At 38.2% G+C, this 16,156-nt stretch overlaps 1 pseudogene; it reads left to right on the top strand.

The window, feature by feature from the left end:
• Positions 1-13,782: 13,782 nt before the first annotated feature.
• Positions 13,783-14,352, top strand: LOC113771258 (annotated as a pseudogene).
• The last annotated feature ends 1,804 nt before the right edge of the window (positions 14,353-16,156 follow it).

Raw genomic sequence — 16,156 nt, 5'->3', positions numbered from 1 at the left:
AAACATGGTTCAATTATGAAGAAAAGGTTTAATAAATATCCAAGATACATTTGGTAGGTGATTAACACTAAGAATTTCAAAATAACAAGTTCCAATCCAAATTAAGGCATTCAATTAGCCAAAAGTGGGTTTTCCATCACTGAGACAGTTTCAAAATTTGGCCACAACTCACTCAATTCAACTTGGAATTGAGCGTGGTTAGTGGCGTTGGAAACTAAATTCATAAAGTTACAGTTTCACAGAAGGAATCATTTTAAAATTCTGTCCATAACTAGCTCATTTTCAAGCAAAAAGTTGCAGCTCATAACAGGTTTTCTAACACAGCCGAGAAACATGGCAGGTGATATGAAAGGCTGGTACAGTTCACTCAAGTGGAATCAGAGAATTCATTTTATACCGTTAGAAAACTGGAAGTGTCTAGTTTCTAATGCCACAAACGGTACTCAATTTTGACGTCGAAGCAAAGGGTTATAGCCGTTTGAAATTCACTGCCAGAGCAACTCTGGACACGTTTCCAGCCACAAACAATTTTCGAAATCCAAACATTTACCCAAGTAAATCAAGTGATTTTTAGTGAAAACTTTCCACACAATCTATACAACATATCTACATCAAAATCAAGTCAATTGGACCACAAAAATTTGCACCAAGAGGCGCAGCAAAGGCAGGGCAGAACCGGCCCCTTCTTTCCTTTTGTTTCCTTTGAGTTTTCTTTCCACCTTTCAACTTATAATCACTAGTTTAATCACTAAATCGACATAAACAACCCAATATCATCACATCAGTTCATCAAGTCCATTGTGGGATTTCATAGAACCCACTCACATGATTTCCATCAATATAGAGGTACCCACATGAAGCTATATGTTTCCAAGTGCAATTTAACTTACAAAAGTTAAGATTTAAGGGTTGGATCTTCATTACCTCCTAGATGATATTAAACCAGAAATTTTTGGCCCCATTTTACTCCAAGAAAACCGTGAGAATGAAGCTCATTTTCTAGCCCAAGATGATCTCCATGTTATTTGCAAGGTGTGGTAGAAATTTGAAGTGAAATAAGCAAGAGATGAAGCAAGATGATGAAGAGCTTTGGTCCTCTTCCTCCTATGGTGTTTTGGCCAGCAAGAGCAAAGGGAGAGAGAGTGTTTTGCTGATGGTGAAACTTCCTTGAGAAGCTTAAGTGTTTGTGGCCCAAATTTCTCCAAAAAGTCAACTAAGAATAGTGAGCGTACGCGCGCGTTTCGTGCTCGTTTCCTCTCGGGTTTGTTTCACTTGTGCACTAAACCTCTAATGCACTTCCATTGATACTATTATTATTCACTTTTAATAGTCTAAAAATAAAGGTCTAAAGTCCCTCGATTAATCGCGCGCGCGAAAACACGTACTTCCGATTTGTGCGCGATAGAGCGAAATTTCTAAGGAATTCTTATAACGATAGTATTACTAACTAATAATTGAGTACTTAAACATAAAATTAACTATTTTAAAACTAATATATGAGTCTTCAATCTCCAAACTCACTGTACCCTCAAATCGATTATTGCCTCGAAACGCGTATTCACTATTCTCACTAAACGGGTTTCCAAAAATTAAATTTTTGAAACAAGTCATTTTAAAAATATATGTAAGTCATAATTTCATGTAATCGGGTCTAAAAACGTTGGAATAAAATATTCGGAGCAAACGGGGAATTAAATATTTAAATAAGCTAGGAATAGGAATTTAAAATAAGAAATTTTTGCGAGTCCTCATATCCTCTCCCCCTTAAGAAAATTTCGTCATCGAAATTATACATTGATCTGTGAATAGGTCTGGATATTTCTTTCGCATTGCTTCTTCAACTTCCCAAGTTGCTTCCTCTAACTCATGGTTCCTCCAGAAAACTTTCTCCAATGGAATCCGATTGTTCCTCAATTCTTTCACTTTACGATCTAGAAACTTTATCGGTTTCTCCTCATAAGTTAGTATCTCATCAATTTCTATACTTTCCGGTTGCAAGATATGAGAAGGGTCTGGATGATAGTTCTTAAGCATGGACACGTGAAAAATATTATGAATCCGAGGCAGACTCGATGGCAGTTCCAACTTATACGCTACATTTCCCACGCGTTGGATAACTTTATAAGGTCCTACAAACCTCGGTTGTAACTTCTTTCTTTTTCCAGACATTAAACTTGTCTTCAGAGGTGTAATCTTAAGAAATACTTGATCTCCAACCGCAAATTCTAAGTCCTTCCTTCGATTATCTGCATAACTCTTCTGACAACTTTCTGCGGTCTGAATCCTTGATGAGAACATGAAGATTTGGATTCCCTTCAAATTCAAGGAAATTCAAATGATGGTTGATGGTGCAATCGGGTTCAAGAATCATTGAAGATTTGTCATGCTTATTTCTTGTTATTTATTTAAGTAAGTTTCCAGCAATACTTGTTAGTTAGTCTTGAGTTATTAAGGGAAATAAAGGCTAAGGTCATGTTGACCATAGTTAAGCCAATTGAGTCAGTTAGTTTCCTATTCTAATTGAATTAGAGTTTTAGGAAAGTAGTTAATTGCTTCCAAATTTATTTAGGAAGTTGTGTCAAGTCAAATAAGGAAATTTGTATTGTTTTCAATTTAGATTAGGGTTTTGAGTCTTGTAAGGCTATAAATAGCCAACTTTATTTAACTATTCAGGCATATGATATTGAAGATGAATTAATAAAAAGAGAGTTGTCTCCTTTTATGGAGTTCTTTGATGGAATTTGAGTTTCTTCTTGAACAGTATCAAGTATTTAACTTGGATACTTGTGGTGTTCAAGGCAAGATGATCACATCATCTTGTTCTTTCAAGCCAATAAGCAATCCACTAGATTTTTAGAGACGGGTTCTCTTTAGTTCTAACAAGGTAGTTATTGTTCCATAACCTGGTCAAGATAGATCCTTCCGTTGACTGATCGACTTGGTTCTTCAAGACCGGTTCTTGTTAGGTCGAGTTCGTATCATTTGGTATCAGAGGTTCGGCTCTTGATTCAGGTTAATATCCTTTTCTTTTCTTTTTTTTCTATTTATTTTTCTACCAAAACCCTAGTCGCCTTTTGATTTAAAGGAAACAAAAAAATAAATTTTGATTCTTGTTTTCTTGATTTTATCACTTGAGTCTAACCTATCCTGTGATTGATCGAGATTGAAATTTTTTGGTATGATTACGTTCTTAAAAATAGATTTTTCAAGAGTTTAACTCCCATTAAATTTCTTCCAAGTAAAGTCGTAACCTTGTGTTGAGTTGTCAAAAGCAAAAAAGTATATATATATTTTCTGAACTGGTCACGGTGGTACTATTCATCGACACTGTTCATGACTGTAGCAGTACTGTTCATCCGAAATTTTTTTTTTTTTACCTTGTGTTTGTTTTTTGATATTTTGAAAACCCTAAAAATCATCCTCTTGAATCTTGAAGTGCAGCTACCTTATTTCTTGAATTGGCAAGTTAGAAAAACAAAAAAAGGAAGAAAGAAGGGAAAAAAAAAAAGCAGCCTTGCCTTGAATGGTTTCCAAATCTTGATTGATTGCCAAATCTTGATTGATTTTCAAATATTGGTTGACTTTCAAATTCTAGCCAAGTACAATTGGGTGAAGATATTCTTGACAAATGGAGCATGTACAATGGTTCGTGTTCATAATCAAGTTGAGTTGGCGACATGGTTCTTGGATTGCATTTATCAGGACATTCTCCGAATTACTCCTTTGTAAGCAAGCACTCGATTTGAGGACAAATCGTCTTTCAAGAGGAGGGGAATGATGAGAACATGAAGATTTGGATTCCCTTCAAATTCAAGAAAATTCAATTGATGGTTGATGGTGCAATCGGGTTCAAGAATCATTGAAGATTTGTCATGCTTATTTCTTGTTATTTATTTAAGTAAGTTTCCAGCAATACTTGTTAGTTAGTCTTGAGTTATTAAGGGAAATAAAGGCTAAGGTCATGTTGACCATAGTTAAGCCAATTGAGTCAGTTAGTTTCTTATTCTAATTGAATTATAGTTTTAGGAAAGTAGTTAATTGTTTCCAAATTTATTTAAGAAGTTGTGTCAAGTCAAATAAGGAAGTTTGTATTATTTTCAATTTAGATTAGGGTTTTGAGTCTTGTAAGGCTATAAATAGCCAACTTTATTTAACTATTGAAGACATGATATTGAAGATGAATTAATAAAAAGAGAGTTGTCTCCTTTTATGGAGTTCCTTGATGGAACTTGAGTTTCTTCTTGAACTGTATCAAGTATTTAGCTTGGATACTTGTGGTGTTCAAGGTAAGATGATTACGTCATCTTGTTCTTTCAAGCCAATAGCCAATCCACTAGGTTTCTAGAGACGGGTTCTCTTTAGGTCTAGCAAGGTAGTTATTGTTCCATAACCTGATCAAGATAGATCATTCCGCTGCCTGATCGACTTGGTTCTTCAAGACAGGTTCTTGCTGGGTCGAGTTCGTATATTTTCAAGGAAAAACAATTATGAATAAAATTTGAGAGTTTTTCTCTTTCATGTTCCTTTGGGAACGTTCCTTGATACAAAGTGAGTCATGTCTCCTTTGTTCAAGTTTTGGCTTATCAATTCAAGACCATGTTGAATTGTGGCGCAATTCTACCGTTCTACACAATCTCGAGCTGTCCTTGGTTGGTTTAGAATTCGTCTATTGTTCCATAACCTGATCAAGATAGATCCTTCCGCTGCCTGATCGACTTGGTTCTTCAAGACAGGTTCTTGCTGGGTCAAGTTCGTATCAATCCTTTGGCGTACATACTTTACTTTTTCATTAGTCTCCTCAATCCAAGGCACTGTAGTAGGGTTTAAGATTTTGCGTTCACCTACTTCCTCCCAACAAATCGGAAATCTACACTTCCGACCATAAAGTGCTTCATACGGGGCCATTTGAATAGAAAAGTGGAAGCTACTATTATAAGCAAATTCCACCAATGTCAAATACTTATTCCAACTCTCTCCGAAATCGAAAACACAAGTTCTTAACATGTCCTCAAGAGTTGGAATTGTCCTCTCAGACTGTCCATCGGTCTGGGGATGGTATGTAGTACTGAAATTCAATTTAGTCCCCAACACTTCTTGCATCTTTTGCCAAAATCTTGAAACAAATCTAGGGTCTCTATCAGACACAATGCTTACAGGTATCCCGTGTAACCTGATAATCTCATCCAAATACAATCCAATTTTTCCAATGGGTACTTCATATTAATCGGCAAAAAATGAGCCGATTTGGTCAATCTATCTACTATTACCCAAATGGTATCATGACCTCTTTGTGTTCTCAGTAACCCTGATACAAAATCCATGGTGATGTTTTCCTATTTCCACTCGAGTATCTCCAAAGGTTGTAGAAGTCCTGATGGTTTCTGATGTTCAGTTTTAACCTGTTGACAGACTAAACAGGTCTGGACAAATTGGACAATCTCCTTTTTCATACTCTCCCACCAATACAAATTTTTCAAGTTTTGGTACATTTTATTCCCTCTAGGGTATACCGTAAATTTCGATCGGTATGCCTCTTCCAAAATTTCTTTCTTAAGCTCTTCATCCTTTGGCACTACTATCCGATTCCGAAATCTCAGTATGCCATTCAATCCCAAGTTAAAATCCGACTTTTCTCCCTTTTTGACTTTCTCCACCCACTTTTGCACTTCAGGGTCCTTTTCTTGAGCTTCTTTAATATGTTCCAATAAAGTGGAATGCACTAAAATATTCCTAAGAATTACTTTCCTCGGCTCAAGTCTAGAATTCCAATAACTAACTTCTTCTAACAATTGTAATTCCTTAATCATCAATCTGGCTACTTGCACTTGACGACTTAAAGTATCAGCCACTACATTGACTTTCCCTGGATGGTACTTTATCGTGCAATCATAATCTTCAAAAAATTCCATCCATCTACGTTGCCTCAAATTCAGCTCCTTTTGAGAAAACAAATACTTAAGGCTTTTGTGATCAGTAAAAACCTCAAATATTACTCCATACAGGTAATGCCTCCATATCTTTAAAGTGAACACTACCGCCGCTAATTCCAAATCATGAGTCGGGTAATTTCTTTCATGCGGTTTCAACTTCCTAGATGCATACGCTATCACTTTGTCATTTTGCATTAAAACACATCCTAATCCTTCCTTGGAAGTATCTGTGTAGACCACAAAACTATCCTTTCCATTTAGTAGAGCTAATACAAGCACTCTTGTCAAACGTCTCTTTAACTCTTAGAAACTCTCTTCACACTTAGGACTCCATATAAACTTTTCACTTTTCTTGGTCAACTCAGTCATGGGTCCAGTAATTTTAGAAAAATCGTTAATGAATCTCCGGTAATACCTTGCTAACCCTATAAAACTTCAAACCTCAGTAGGGTTTTTCGATCGTTTCCACTTCGAAACAGCTTCAGCTTTGGCTGGATCCACTTTTATCCCATCCTTAGAAATTATGTGACCCAAGAATATCACTTCTTTCAACCAAAATTCACACTTGCTAAATTTAGCATACAATTGGTGTTCCCTCAGGGTTTGCAAAACAATTCCCAGATGCTTCTCGTGATCCTCCACATTCTTAGAGTACACCAAAATATTATCAATAAAGACCACCACAAATTGGTCCAGATAAGGCTTAAAGACCCTGTGCATCAAATCCATAAAAGCAGCAGGTGCATTAGTCAGTCCAAATGGCATCACTGCAAACTCAAAGTGTCCATACCTCGAGTTAAAAACAGTTTTGGGTATATCTTTCTCCAAAATCCTCAATTGATAATAACTCTGTCTCAAATCCAACTTCGAGAATACTACCGCTCCTTGTAATTGGTCAAACAATTCATCAATGTAGTGCAATGGGTACTTATTCTTAATAGTGACATCATTCAAGTCTCGGTAATCTATGCACAATTTTAAACTCCCATCTTTCTTCTTAACAAATAAGACCGGGGCTCCCCACGGTGAGTCACTCTTTTTTATAAAACCCTGTTCCAACAAGTCTTGCAATTGCACTTCAATTCTTTCAGCTCAACTGGAGCCATTCTATATGGCGTCTTAGAGATAGGTACTACTCCCACTACTCCCGGAGTCACATCAATCTTAAAAACTATTTCCCTTTCAGGGGGTAAAGACTCCAACTCTTCAGGAAAAATATCTGGGTACTTTTTTACCACAGGCATGTCTTCCAATCTCATTTTATCACCTAAAGTATTAATAAGAAAAGCCAAATATCCCTGAGCTCCCTTACTTAACATTTTTCTAGCTCGAATCCCTGAGATAAGTGCATATGAAGCTAACCTACCCCTTACATCCAATTTCAAAGTTGTCTCTCCCGGAATGCACAATTCTACCATTTTCGTCTTACAATTCAGTTGGGCATTGTAACGGGCTAATCAGTCCATTCCTAGGATCACATCGTATCCCTTAATCGTTAAGCCTATCAAATCGGCCAGTAGTTTCCGTTCTCCAACCCAGACCTCACAATTTTTGTAAACCAAGTTAGCGATTAGACTTTGATCCCTAGTAGGCGTCCTAACCTCCAAGTCATAAGGTAATTTAATTGGCTTCAAGTCTATTCCACTCATGAAATTAGGGTTTACAAAAGAATGCGTTGCACCCGGATCAATTAAAATCTTAGCTAAACTGTGAAAAACAGGAATCGTACCTTCAACCACCTCAGTCGCATCAGGTATCTGTTGATGATCCAGTGCATAAACCCTAACCGGTACCTTAGGTCAACTTCCTCCAGCACTGGTCTGTTTAGAGGTTGACTTTTCAGGTCTTTAGGTGCTACCTCCCACCTTCAGCTTATTTGGACAAGTCGCGAGTTGGTGCTCGGTACTACCACAAACCAAACACTTCCCAGACTTTCGCCATCAATCATTCTCAGAGTGGTTGAATTTACCACAGTACCCACAAGTAACTTGAGGGGTCACTACCGAACCACTAGAAGGCGCTCCCCTAACTTTAACCGATCCACTACGACCTTTCTTGGATAAAGCTCCCCTTAAAGCCCCAGCAGTCCTTATTCCCCCCATTCCTCTTCCCATTTTGGAAGGCTATGTAATCTTACTAGCCTGTCCAGGAGTACGACTAGAAAAATTCCTTTTTCTATTATAGAAGTCTCTAACTTGCATTCTTGCACTCTCAACCCTTTGTGCCTTTTCTAGAGCCTCAGTAAATGTAGAGATTTGGGTTGCGGCCAAGCCCTTCTGGATTTTCACATTAATCTCTTGTACAAACCGTCTTATCCTTTTTCGTTCGTTGGTCTCCAGTTCAGGGGTGCACGTAGAAAGCTTAGTAAATTTCCCTTCATATTCTGCTACACTAAGGGTCCCTTGTTTTAACTTGATGAATTCATCCTCCCTCTTCTCTTGGATTAAGGGCAGAAGAAACTTTTTATTAAACTCTCTCGTAAAATTCTCCCAAGTCCAAGGGGTTTGGACTCTCTCCCACTTTCCCCTTATCATGCCTCACCAAGCACAAGCCACTCCCTCAAATTGGAAAGTAGCAAAGTTCACTCGCCTATCTTCGGCATAGTCTAAGGCGGCGAATATGTTAGTCATCCTCTCTAATCAATTCTCTGCAACCTCAGGGTCAGGTTCACCAGTGAACTTAGACGGGTTAAATTTCAGGAACCTCTCCAAGGCTTTATTTTCTCCCCTATCCTGTCCCCCAATTTGATTAAATGGTCCAGGACCCTGCCTTTCAACTAAATGTTCAAGGATATCAGTCATCCTATTAATGACAGTAGCCACTTGATTTCCCTCTACATTTTCTTGTCCATGGGTCGGTCCAGTTGTCGATCCCTGGTCATCCCCATGAGGTTGGGGTTGTCTGGCCCCTCGCCCACGACCTCGACCACTTATTCGTCCTTCCATTATCCTAGTTGTGCCTAGTGCAGGAAATAAATCAATTAAGCGGGGAAAAGTTGAAAGCAAGAACCAATCACCAAAACATTAGAAATAACAATAATTTACATTCATTATCATGTTAAGATCCATACAATTAGGAAGTCATGGGGGAGTACAAAAATATAGCACACAAGTGCCACAAAAATACTTTTAGTCACATACGACTAAAGTAAAGTCAAGTGCCTCAAAAGTAGGCCACACAGTCATACAAAAATACAATGATCTTGGCACTAGCATCACCCCAGCTAATTCTAACTATATCAGTCAAAAGGGTCAAAAGGGGTCAATCACTCTAGATCTAGTCCACAGTAGGGCTACCACATGGAATCTCCTCCTCGGGATCCTCCTCCTGATCTGGACTCTGTATAATGTCCATCACCTCATCGACCAACCTACCAGTGTCTGCTAGGATCCCAGAAGCCCGATCTCGGATCTCCTCACCTAACCTAGTAAGTCGAACCCTAGCCCTCTCGAGCTCCTCGCGAGTGATCTCAGCAGTAGCCACCTCACCAGCTAGTACCTCCTCAAGCTCAGCGATCCTATCACCTTGAGCACTAACCATCTGTCTCAGCTCGTCCACCTCCTCCTGTAAATATCGGTTGAGATTCACCAACTGACGACGCTCGTCGTCCAGAGTTAGTACAAGGTGATTTGGGTAGGCAAACGTCAACCTACACGAACATCGAGGATACCTATGAGAGGGCGAGTAGCGTACACGTGCTCCCTCACCTAGAGCTCAGTAGTAAATAGGCCTAAAAGGCTCTACATGGCCATTAGCATGGCCATTCCCGGTAACTACAGGGGTCCCATTCTCATTCTCCATCCCTGCAAAATAACTATACTTTTCGGATTAGAAACTTAGTCACTAGCTCGCTCAGATATCAGTTAAAGTATGACTAAGTCATCCTAGCTCAAATCCTATGGGTAAGGTTTCTAATAGATCTCCCAAATAGATCTCTAACCTAGCGCTCTGATACCAACTGTGATGCCCCCACTTCTTCCTAAGGCGAACCAAAGGGTATCTGCGGGACGCCTGCCCAACTCTCATCAGGACTCGGTACAAATCCCGTTCAACCTTAATACAATACTAGCTATCACGACAAGATAAAGTAAGAAAGATAAGTCAGATTCCATAAATAACATTCAAACTTATACCACGAGTTCCAAAATACATCAATTTTCCAAAATATACAACTGCCAAAAGTCTAGTCGATTACATTTAAACCCTAATACAAAAGTACATCCCAAGGTTTTCTTCGAGTTTCGCTCCATGTCCATTTCTGTTAAGGAAAACAAATCTACGGGGTGAGCAATTGCTTGTGAGGCCAAGAAACACACATGAAAGCACATTGTCCAAATAACAATCCCAATTTACAAGAAAACAATAATAATCGAGTGACTAACAATTCAAGTGAAATATAAACAGAAACAATTCAAGGATATAGTAGTTCTCAGGAGCTAAGTTCCACTCACTTTGCCAGATCTCAATCGTATACCTTCCCATGGTGACTCTTCCTCAACCGGGTCGGTATTTCCAATCCGTAGACTCCATTTTACTTCACAAGTCCTTCCACCTTACAATCCCCCACTGGGCCCGAACGTCGATAAAGGCGCTACTGCACGAGTAGGCCAAGCAAGATATCTCCAATAGATTAAGTTTATCATGTTATTCTCATGGCTCACCGAGGTTCCCGACCAATCCCATGCCGGCTCGAGTCCCAGGGTCGTCCAGTGAGTTTGGGCGTCCCCCATGTTACATTTGTGAGTCGAGGAGATTCACTCCAACGACGTACTCAGCCATAGCATACCATTTCATGTCATTCAAGCATTCGATACATTCAATCATTCATTTCATTTCAATCAATTCAATCATGAGTTATTCATTTCAAATGAGAACGAGTGCAGTAAAGTACACACTCGACTCCATTTTCAAAATCTCCAATCATTAATAACAGTTAAGCACGTATCAAGTTCGCATACACTTGACACTCACCAAGTAATTCAAGAAGTAAAGCACACTTGAGGGTTCGGGCATCCCCCATGGGATCCTCTCGAAGGTACTCTTGAGTGCCTAAACAATTAATAATAACTATTACACACTATCGCTTAAAAACCTTAATTATCGAAGAAGATTATACTAGTGTACAATCTAAGAAGATATCACGAAAATGAGCCTTAATTACTCGCAAATCGAGACTCAAAAGTGGGGTTTTAAAATAAAAGAGAAATCTGATTTTCAACTTTGAAATCAAGTGTAAAACGGTCAAGTGGTATAGAAGGAATATGAAGAGTTCTAAAAGCACAATTTCCTTTAAGTTCGGAAATTTCAGATTTGATAAGCAATCTTTGAAAAATCACATCTCACTCTCTGAAGGCCCAAAATTAGAAAACTTGGTACCGTTGGAAACTAATTCCAAAGTACTAAAAGTTCCTAGAAGATACTGTTCCATGATTCAGAATGGATGACATTCAAAATCTGGCTCAAAGTTGCTGTTTTGGAATATCAAGACAGTTTCGAGGTTGGTTTTTGGCCAAATTTGGAAATTCGGAAAAATTCATAGATTGTGAACTAGCATCTAAAATTTGGAAATCAATTAGAGTTACAATCAAAGTCTAAAACACAACAAGTAGAACAAGAATTGAAGTTTTGAGCGCCAAGATATAGCTACTCAAAGTTGCTGAAAATTTCTCACTGCACAAGGGTTTTCCAGATTTAAAACATGAACTTTGAGACTTTGGTTGGGCATCAAAATGGACTTGGAATGGTACCAAATTTGGTATTATTTCCCTACCATATAAGGGCTATTGCTCTGACAAATTTCATATAAAAATTCGTACGGAAAGTCAGTTAACAAAGCCACTAAAGTTCCAAGAATTTCCAAGGCAAATCTGCCTTGTACTTCCGTTTTCCCTTTTCTAACTTTTGGGTCAATGAAATTATCTCAAACATGGTTCAATGATGAAGACAAGGTCTAATAAACATCCAAGATACATTTGGTATGTGGTTAACACCAAGAATTTCAAAATAACAACTCCCAATCCAAATTAAGGCATTCAACTAGCCAAAAGAGGGTTTTCCATCACTGAGATAGTTTCGAAATTCGGCCACAACTCACTCAATTCAACTTGGAATTGAGCGTGGTTGGTGGCGTTGGAAACTAAATTCATAAAGCTACAATTTCACAGAAGGAATCATTTTAAAATTCTGTCCATAACTAGCTCATTTTCAGGCAAACATTTGCAGCTCATAACAGGTTTTCTAACACAGTCGAGAAACAGGGCAGGTGATTTGAAAGGCTGGTACGGTTTACTCAAGTGGAATCAGAGGATACATTTTATACTGTTAGAAAACTGGACGTGTCTAGTTTCTAATGCCACAAACGGCACTTGATTTCGACATCGGACCAAAGAGTTATAGCCGTTTGAAATTCGCTGCCAGAGCAACTCTGGACATGTTTCCAGCCACAAAAAATTTTCGAAATCCAAACATTTATCCAACCAAATCAAGTGATTTTTGGTGGAAACTTTCCACACAACCTATAAAACATATCTACATCAAAATCAAGTCAATTGGACCACAAAAATTTGCACCAAGAGGCGCGGCAAAGGCAGGGCATAACCGGCTCCATCTTTCCTTTTGTTTCCTTTGAGTTTTCTTTCCACCTTTCAACTTATAATCACTAGTTTAATCACTAAATCGACATAAACAACACCCAATATCATCACATCAGTTCATCAAGTCCATTGTGGGATTTCATAGAGCCCACTCACATGATTTCCCACAATATAGAGGTACCCACATGAAGCTATATGTTTCCAAGTGCAATTTAACTTACAAAAGTTAAGATTTAAGGGTTGGATCTTCATTACCTCCTAGATGATATTAAACCAGAAATTTTTGGCCCCTTTTTGCTCCAAGAAAACCGTGAGAATGAAGCCCCTTTCCAAGCCCAAGATGATCTCCAAGTTATTTGCAAGGTGTGGTAGAAATTTGAAGTGAAATAAGCAAGAGATGAAGCAAGATGATGAAGAGCTTTGGTCCTCTTCCTCCTACGGTGTTCGGCCAGCAAGAGCAAAGGGAGAGAGAGTGTTTTGCTGATGGTGAAGCTTCCTTGAGAAGCTTAAGTGTTTGTGGCCCAAATTTCTCCAAAAAGTCAACTAAGAATAGTGCGCGTACGCGCGCGTTTCGTGCTCGTTTCCTCTCGGGTTTGTTTCACTTGTGCACTAAACCTCTAATGCACTTCCATTGATGCTATTATTATTCACTCTTCATAGTATAAAAATAAAGGTCTAAAGTCCCTCGATTAATCGCGCGCACGAAAACGCGTACTTCCGATTTGTGCGCGATAGAACGAAATTTCTAAGGAATTCTTGTAACGATAGTATTACTAACTAATACTTGAGTACTTAAACATAAAAATAACTATTTTAAAACTAATATATGAGTCTTCAATCTCCTAGCTCACTGTACCCTCAAATCGATTATTGCTTCCAAACGCGTATTCACTATTCTCACTAAACGGGTTTCCAAAAATTAAATTTTTGAAACAAGTTATTTTAAAAATATATGTAAGTCATAGTTCCATGTAATCGGGTCTAAAAAGGTTGGAATAAAATATTCGGAGCAAACGGGCAATTAAATATTTAAATAAGCTAGTAATAGGAATTTAAAATAAGAAATTTTTGTGAGTCCTCTCAAATTTTTCTCGTGAGATTTTAACTTTTTTGAGGCAAATACAATCACCTTATCATGTAGTATTAATATACATTCTAAACCATCCTTTAAAGCATCTGTATAAATGAAGATTTGAAGAATAAGAAGGAGGAGCTGTATAATTTTCTGTCAGACCAAAAGAAATAATTTTTTTAAAAAAATGCAGCAGCAGCAGTAGCCAACGCCGGCTCTCACTTCTTCTCCTCCTCCTTCCTTGCCATTTTCTCCTAATTCCACCACCATCGAGCAGATTCAGAAGTGCTTGGATGACAACAAAAATTTGATTTTGGCTATACTGGAAAATCAAAACCTTGGCAAAGTTTCAGAGTGTGCCCAGTATCAAGCAGTCCTGCAGAGAAATTTGACGTATTTAGCTGCCATTGCTTATGCTCAACTACAACCATCAGCAACGCCTCCACAGCTTCCTTCAAGTTCTAGTGCTCAACAAGGAATTTATGTGCAACAAGCTCAAGCCACAACAATGCAGCAGCATCAAGGAGTTCCTGTTCAGAAGTTGCCCTTCCAGCTTAGTGCTCTCCGATCTCAAGATCAGCAACATCAATTGCTCAATTTCCAGGCACAGCAACAATTCCAAGGTCAAGGTGGTTCCAACCATGGCATGCATCAAATCATGCAAACTGGGCTTTCTAATTCAGGCAGTTTGATGGAGGGACGAGGTAGTAAGCAAAGTTCCTTGAATGCAAATTCTGGTGATGGCAAAGGAAAATGAGCTTTGGAACATTCGAGTCTTGATAGGGCTAGGGTTGAGAGCTTCGAAAGAATGACCATTTCATGTTAGTTTGTATTTAACTAGAGAATATTAGATCTTCTTCTATTTCCTTCAAGACTAAAATTCCCAATGGTTCTGCACACAAAAAAAAAAAAAAAAATCTGTATAAATCACAACTACCTCCTCTGCTCGGTAAGGCTAAGACAGGTGCATCGGTTAAGTACTTTTCACTTTTAAAATTCTTCCTCACATTTAGAATCCCAAATAACTTACCAGATATTACAATCTTAGAAAAGTCCTTGATAAACCAAAAGTAATATTCGACTAACTGTAAGAACACCAAATTTCAGTAGGGTTTTCTGGTTGTTTCCTCTTAAAGCAGCTTCCACATTAGCTGAGTCTATAGTAATTCCTTCCTTAGATATTGTACAACCTAGAAAGGCTACTTCTTCCAACCGAACTCACATTTATTGAACTTAACGAAAGTTGGCGCTCTCTCGGAATTTGTAAAACTATCATTAGGTGTCTTTCATGACCTCCTCAACCTTAGTGTATACCGATATACCATTAATAAATATAACCACCAATTGATCCAAATACGGCTTAAAATCCCAATGCATTAAGTCCATAATTGCTGCTAGTAGTTTCGTCAACCCAAAGGGCGTAACTGTGAACTTGAAGTACCGTATCTTAAATTGAAAACGGTCTTAAGTATATTAGTTTCTAGGATCCTCAACTGGTAATAGTTCTTCTTAAATCCAGCCTAGATAGTACTATAGCTCCTTACAGTTGCTCAAATCCTTATCCATGTAAAGCAAAAGGGTATTTGTTCCTAATGGTCATGTTGTGCAAGTCTCGATAGTCTATGTATAATCTCAAACTTTTATTCCAAAAATTATATCCAGTTTCTTAATTGTTAGACTCAATAAATCTATCAAATATTTCATTTCACCAACTCAAATCTCACAATTAATATATCAAGTTGGAAATCAAGCGTTGGGTCCCAATTTTAGTCCTAAGTTCTCGATTTTTGGTCCATTGTCGATCCCTGGTCACCTCCAAGATCTCAAGTTTGCCTACGCTCTCAAGTACATTCTCGACCACGTCAACTATCGTTCATGTCTTATCACTAATCTAAAGGTGTGGGCAAAGTTTAAATATACCGGTAAGCCATGAAATTAATTAAAAGTAAGTAAATTGCCATATGTTATAAAAGATCACAATAGTTACATCAAGTTGGAATAGGTTTATCAAATCATTTCAAAAGGAAAAGGGAAACGACAAGGTCATAACAGAACGTGCCAAGTTGCCAAGATACAAAACAACAAAAGGACTTTCCCTTATGCAAAAGATTATCCCCTCCAAAAGTGCCAGTCTAGACTAGGGTAAAACTACAACCCCTATTCCTCGAGTGGAGTCAAATCCATCCCCACTCGTATTACTTCTATTACTTGGATCTCTTCTCATAGCCATTAGCATTAATCACCCCCTTCTGGCCCTCGACTGCTTTACAGTGGATCTAGCAGACCGCCGAGTATTTTCTCTTTTCTTAGAGGCTCTAAGACAATTTGAAAACTTATGCTCGGTACTACCGCACCTCAAATGTGAGAACCCGTGGATTTTCTTATTTTCTAGACTTTATTTTATTTAATTGCACGCTTTTCTGTATTTTCTTTATTAGAAAACTTTTCTAGATAATTTTTATGAGTAAATATAGTTTTTAGATGATTTTTCTAGTATCGGTTAGTTTTTGAGAAATTAAGAGCGTATACCGGACGTGGGACCCGCTAGTGCGGTAAGTTTG

The sequence above is a fragment of the Coffea eugenioides genome, chromosome 5, assembly GCF_003713205.1.
Source record: "Coffea eugenioides isolate CCC68of chromosome 5, Ceug_1.0, whole genome shotgun sequence".
Classification (NCBI taxonomy): Eukaryota; Viridiplantae; Streptophyta; class Magnoliopsida; order Gentianales; family Rubiaceae; genus Coffea; species Coffea eugenioides.
Note: the sequence above shows the minus strand (reverse complement) of the source record. Positions and strands in the feature narration are given on the sequence as shown.